Source organism: Simochromis diagramma, unplaced genomic scaffold, assembly GCF_900408965.1.
Source record: "Simochromis diagramma unplaced genomic scaffold, fSimDia1.1 OVJJ01000098.1, whole genome shotgun sequence".
NCBI classification, from domain to species: domain Eukaryota; kingdom Metazoa; phylum Chordata; class Actinopteri; order Cichliformes; family Cichlidae; genus Simochromis; species Simochromis diagramma.
This window is the reverse complement of record NW_024387019.1, coordinates 1-6,074: the sequence shown is the minus strand read 5'-3', so window position 1 is coordinate 6,074 and position 6,074 is coordinate 1. Positions and strand designations below refer to the sequence as shown.

The 6,074-nt window shown below is 43.6% G+C and overlaps 2 long non-coding RNA genes across 2 annotated transcripts; both read right to left on the bottom strand.

The window, feature by feature from the left end:
• Positions 1 to 233: 233 nt before the first annotated feature.
• Positions 234 to 934, bottom strand: LOC120739407. The gene is made up of 3 exons (XR_005697203.1): positions 828 to 934; positions 643 to 748; positions 234 to 400 (listed from the first exon to the last, which is right to left on the bottom strand). It is a non-coding gene; the product is annotated as an uncharacterized LOC120739407 (long non-coding RNA).
• A 2,192-nt stretch (positions 935 to 3,126) lies between these two features.
• Positions 3,127 to 4,642, bottom strand: LOC120739406. Its single transcript, XR_005697202.1, has 3 exons — positions 4,198 to 4,642; positions 3,968 to 4,072; positions 3,127 to 3,264 (listed from the first exon to the last, which is right to left on the bottom strand). It is a non-coding gene; the product is annotated as an uncharacterized LOC120739406 (long non-coding RNA).
• Positions 4,643 to 6,074: the final 1,432 nt, after the last annotated feature.

The window sequence follows — 6,074 nt, the reverse complement described above, 5'->3', positions numbered from 1 at the left end:
GCGGGTGGCATGGACACCCGACTTTTGTGTGCATTTATCAAAAAGCTTGGATGATTTTGAAGATCAGTGGCATTCAACTCATGATCAGCGTTCAAGTTTTCTTAAAATCTTGTAACATGATAACTAGAAAGAAGACAGCTAGGATTTTCAAACTGATCCCACAGATGGATCTACTATGAAGCTGAGGGACAGCACTGCTTAAATGATTATTGTCATACAGGCTAAATGACAGATACAGTATTTTTCTATTTTGTCTCGTATGTTATTCTGTTTATCTGATTCTATTGTTTCCCCTTGAAATCTCCTCCAGTTTGCGCTGATCCAGGACGTCACAGGTCTTGGACTCAGTCGTGGAGACGATGGTCTGGTAGCGAACACAGATCTTCTCCACGCCCTCCACCTGAAACACACCTGAGCTCAGTTTGAATCCGTCTCATTTCTGGAAAATAGACTTTTGACACAATTAATAAATAATAAAAGGAGGAAATACATTTATACAAAATCATTACAAATGTCCATTCATCACTGGAGCTTTGCATCGACTTTAATTCGACCATTTTTATATTATAAATGTCTTATTATGATTATTATTGTGCATTGATGAATATCTGATGGAGTCACTTGTTTCTGACAATCATCCACCTTCATGCTCTGCAGAGCAGCCAGGCTCTCCAGCGTGGACGCCATGTCGGCCATCTTCTCCAGACGGCGGCAGAAAGAGTCAAACTTCCCGAAGATGTAGTTCTCACTGAAAACACGCACACACGTGTGTAAAGGTTAGCGTGACGCTGCTGACACGCTCTGACTCAGAGTCAGTTCCTGATCACCTGAAGTCAAACTGTCTGTTCTCAGGTTTCCTCTCAGTTTGTCTCTGACGCTGTGGAAGCTTCGCTGATACGCCGCATTCAGATTACAGCAGTCAGAGACTCACTGCCAGGGCTGGACTGGGACAAAAAATCAGCCCGGGCATTTTGACTAGAGACCAGCCCACCAAAAATGTGACGTCATTCAGAAACCGCAAAGGATTCTGGGAACTTGTGGCAAGAGGTACTAGCGCATGCAGGCTTTCAATTGAACTCAGTTACACAGCTATAAAAAGAAACACAAAAAATGGCAAGAAGCTGTTGTATTATTAACTGCAATAGCCGGTGTTGTGCCAAAAAGTGATTGTCTGCAAAAAACTGATTTCCGGTATTTGCCAAAAAGTGATTGCTCGTATTTAAACTGCTATAAGTAACTTGTTGGGCTATAATATGTGAAACATATGTCAAATGCATCCCTCATGGATGACATAAAGTCATCTCTCCATCTCTCGCTGCTGCTCTTCTGTCTCCTGTCACGGACTTCTCCCCTTTTGATGATAAATCAGCTGGTGCAACATGTAAGGATTGGCACAATTTGTTAAGATTGTGAGCAGTTTGAGAAACTAACCTTAAGCATAAAATAAAATTTACTATCAGTAACTTCATAGCACCCGCCCAGCAATATTTAAATGCCTTCATGCTAGCTAGTACGCAGTGCCAGTTATTCTAAGCGACTGTAAAAAGTCAGCACAACGAAAACAAACTCCAACTAAACTTGGTTTATATCTGACACAGATAGACAGCAGGTCATAACCTCTTACCTAAAGTTCAGTTCACCTGCCACTATGACCGGCGGCCGCCTCAGTCTCTCTTCCTCCTGCCTCCCCTTTCCCTTATCCACCTGCTGGCCTCCACCACTTGCTGATGTTGCTAAATCTGTGGAAGCTACAGTATGCCATAGCTACTGCCAAACAATTCAGTTATTTTTACACATTTGGCAGCTTCTGCCTGAAGGGCTCGTTTCTTTTCTGCACCTCCTTTCCTTTTTTGTTCTCCATTTTCTTTAGTTCGTCTATAAGATTGCTAAACGAGGGGGAGGGTGCATCCGACCTCCTCGGCTGTAATTGGTCCAGCCCAGAGTCGATCATGACCAATTGGCCAATCCAACACCTTTCATTATTCCCTTCCAAAAAAAAAAAAAATCGATCGGCCCATAAAAACAAAAAATCGCCAGCGGCCCACCGGGCAAATGCCCGGTATGCCCGATGGCCAGTCCAGCTATGCTCACTGCAGCAGCCTGACACACACACACACACACACACACACACACACACACACACACACACACACACACACACACACACACACACACACACACAGTTCAAAGGCTGTTTGCTTGTATTCGTGTCAGTGCTGATGTTGTACTTGCACATAAACTCTACATTGGACTCTGATGTGTCGCGCCATACCTGCCACCTACTGGTCAGCCAGTGTAAGTGCACAAAACATTTCTTCAAACCAAGATGGAAAAATACATGTTTAAAAAAATGAAGTTCAAAATTTTTTTTCATCCCTAAAGATGAATAAAAATACTAAAGAATAAATCCTGATTGATGTCGTCATAATTCATGCATGAAAGGGTTAAAAACTATTATACAAACAAACAAACACATGAATATTTTGGAACGTTTCAACTTTAAAGAGCAGAAAGAGAAAGAACAGAAAGTTATATTGTGTAAAAGTGGTTTTGTCCTGAAGTCTCAGAGTGGAGACTAAACTGTTGCAGGTCTGAGGAGCTTCTGTCCACAGACGTCAGATCATGTTTGATAAACTGAGTTTAAAGTGAAACCTGTAAATGCTGACGCTGCAGGAGATCCAGCTGAGAGGACGCGTCTACCTGTTGAAGGTCACCGTGCGGCTCTTCCAGCGCTCCAGCTCGGCCGACGGCCCGACGTCGTCGGCCTCTTTCCTCATCTGCTCGCTCTCCGTCAGCACCTGCTTGATTTGATTGGTCCACAGGGTCGACACCTCCTCCAGACGCTCCACCAGCTCACTGTTATTGGCTGAGAGCGAAACACAGGAGTTCCTCTAAACACACGTGAACACGGACTCATTATTTCAAAGAAGCCATCGTCTCAGGTCAGATGCTTCCTTCAGCTTCCACAGATAAACTGGTTTGATTTACCTGAGAGTTGATTTTTAAAGCTTTAAATGATGTTTCCTGTATTTCCAACAGTCTCATTGTTTGTGTGAGATGTGAACAGCTTGAGCTTCATACCTGCTGCTCTGTAGTCTGCAGGGCTGCTCAGCTGATGGCGTCAGGAAGCTCCACGTGCTGCAGCTGCAACTTTCTCTCCATGTTCAGTCGGGCTGAGCTCAGATTACTGACAAACTGATCCACCGAGGACAGGAAGGACCGGACGTGTGGACACGAGGCGCCGTCCTGCACAGAGCCCCACGACTGGGCACAGGGTCAAAGGTCAGCAATAACAACAAAGGTTAATGTGTTTTCCTGTTTCACTTTTTACCTTATTCACAGCCAAAAGCATCAGGAGGAGCACTGCACACAAATAAGACTTTTCATGGATCATTATGTAACAGCTGCTCTACAGTCAAAGCCCACAAAGAGAAACCAGCAGGTACAGATAAGCCCAAGGTGTGGCCTCCAGTAACACTGTGAGGAACCTTGGAGTCATGTTTGACCAGCACATGTCCTTCAACGCACATATTAAACACATATGTAAGACTGCTTTCTTCCATTTGTGCAACATCTCTAAAGTTAGAAATATCCTGTCTCAGAGTGACGCTGAAAAACTAGTTCATGCATTTATTACTTCCAGGCTGGACGACTGTAATTCATTATTATCAGGAAGTCCTAAAAACTCCCTGAAAAGCCTTCAGCTGATCCAAAATGCTGCAGCAAGAGTCCTGACAGGGACTAGAAACAGCAGATTTCTCCTACACTGGCTTCTCTTCACAGGATTGACCCTCATGGCTGCCCCTCCCTGCCCCTTTCTTTGCTTTCAGTCTCTTCCTGTTTAAAGAGAGTTCTTCCTTCCCACCATCAACAAAGTCTTCATATATGGCGTCATGTGATCACTGGAAGCTTAAAACATCTCCCTTTTTGTGCTCAGTGAAAGCCTGAATGGATGGAGGTGTTTTACCTGCTGCGACCTGAGAGCAGGTAACATGATGTGAGTCAGCAGAGTTTCCAGACTGTTCAGGACGCCGCCGCCGCCGCTGCAGTCCAACACGCCAAAGTTCACTTCCTGGAAACATCAGGTTGCACGAGAAGATCAGAATGATTGGCTGCATCCACGTCACAGTCAACCAATGAGGTCGGTGCAGTTTGTTAAATGTGCAGGTGAGGAGGTGACCCAGACCAGTTACTGACCTGCTGCACGTTAGCGGTGGTTATGGCCTTCTCAGTGGTTCTCAGGAAGAACAGACGTTTCCCCAGTAAAGGCTGGAAATACAGAACGTGATGGAGTTCAGGTTCCTTTAACGTGACGCAGACAGAGCACTTCCTCTGCACTCTGTCACCAAAGTTCACCGTGCAAAGCAAAACCTTTCATGGGCTTTAAAGACGGGGTGGTTGGAGAGCTCTGCAGGCTGCTCGTTACCAGTGATGGGAGTAACGCGCTACTTCTTTCAGTAAAGAGTAATCTAATTACTATTCCTATCGTTACAACGCCGTTACAGTTACTAACAAGAAAATGTGGGGCGGTGCGTTACTATTTTTCAACAAACAGACGGTTGAAGCTGTGTTCAGCTTACAGCAGCTTATATCAGCTGCAGGAAGTAGCTGTAAGTAATCTGGGCGCTGCAGCTTTAAGCAGCTGTGCGCTCCCGCAGACAGACCATCACTTTTTGGCACAACAGCTGGAGCTCAGGGGGCAAAACAATCGCATGAGTGCTGCTGTTTGACTGAGGAAGAATAAAGGAGTCGTGGTAAGACCATCACATGACCACTTACAGACAAAGCAACAAGGTGACATATACCAGTTTATAAACTGTGTTGATAGGCCAGTAAAACCAGAGTCATGATAAACAATATATACGCGTGTTCATGTTTACTGTCTAAGGACAGCAGCGAGACTCTCTGCTTATGAGCTGCTGTCAGACCTGCAGGTATCAGGCTGTGATCTTCTCCTTTATACTGGACACTAATTATTATTTTGGAGTCGCACAAATAATTTGTGTGGCGTCTTATTGAATGCAGAACAGCTGATTGTTCTGGAAATAGTTTAATGGTTATTAAAAAAGGGTAAAAGGTAAATGGCTGCAAATAACTTTGTTGTTTGCAAAACTTGTGTGTATAATTTTCAAGTTTATATTTACATTTAAAGTTATGAAAATGATTCGTTAAACATGTTCGTGGTTGTTACAGTAAAAAATATAACTTTTTTGTTTTCTGTCTGATTTTAGATCAGTTGTGTTAATACAGTTTGTCAAAATGAGAACACAACTGTAGATTCAGACACGTGAGGTTGTGCTGAAAAGAACGAGACCAAACACGGCAAAGTAAATAATTTTTAAAGGTAAATGTAGAGGAAACATCAAGAGTTGTCACGGCTGGGGCAGCAGTCGTGTGGTGGAGTGAATGAGGACCAAGATGCAGACGACGCCACAAGCAACACAGGCAGACACACTATAAATACACACGAGGTAATGAGGGGATGACACACAGGAGGGGAGCACAGCTGAACCACAAGACGAGACACAAACCTTCAAAGTAAAACAGGAAACACACAGACTGTTTTACAACACAAGGACAGGAACAGAGCACAGAGGACAGACATAGGCAGGGCTGAGGAAACACGAAGCACTAAACATAAGAACCAAACCCTAAGAACTAAAACAAAATCAGAATAAACACCAAACACAAGATGAAACCAAAAGGAAACACAAACCGCTGCGACCCAGGACCCTGACAAAGGGAGTCATGATGGCCGATTATACCCTGGAGCCCAGAGGGTATTTTTAAAGTTACACAATAGTTACTTTTCCTAGTAATTAATTACATCTAGAACCTTGTCACCCAGTTACTAACTAAGTTACTTTTTGAAGAAGTAATTAGTAACTATAATGAATTACTTAATTAATTTTGAATGACTATTTGAAAGTAACTGGCCCAACACTGGATATGAGCGAGTTTCCCAGCTGATGCAAACTGGAAATCTTCTCCTGTTTGAAGTGGATCTATTCAGCTTTTATTTCCTGATCATTTTAAGCATCACAAAGTTCTAAAACAAGCACATTTTGTCATCA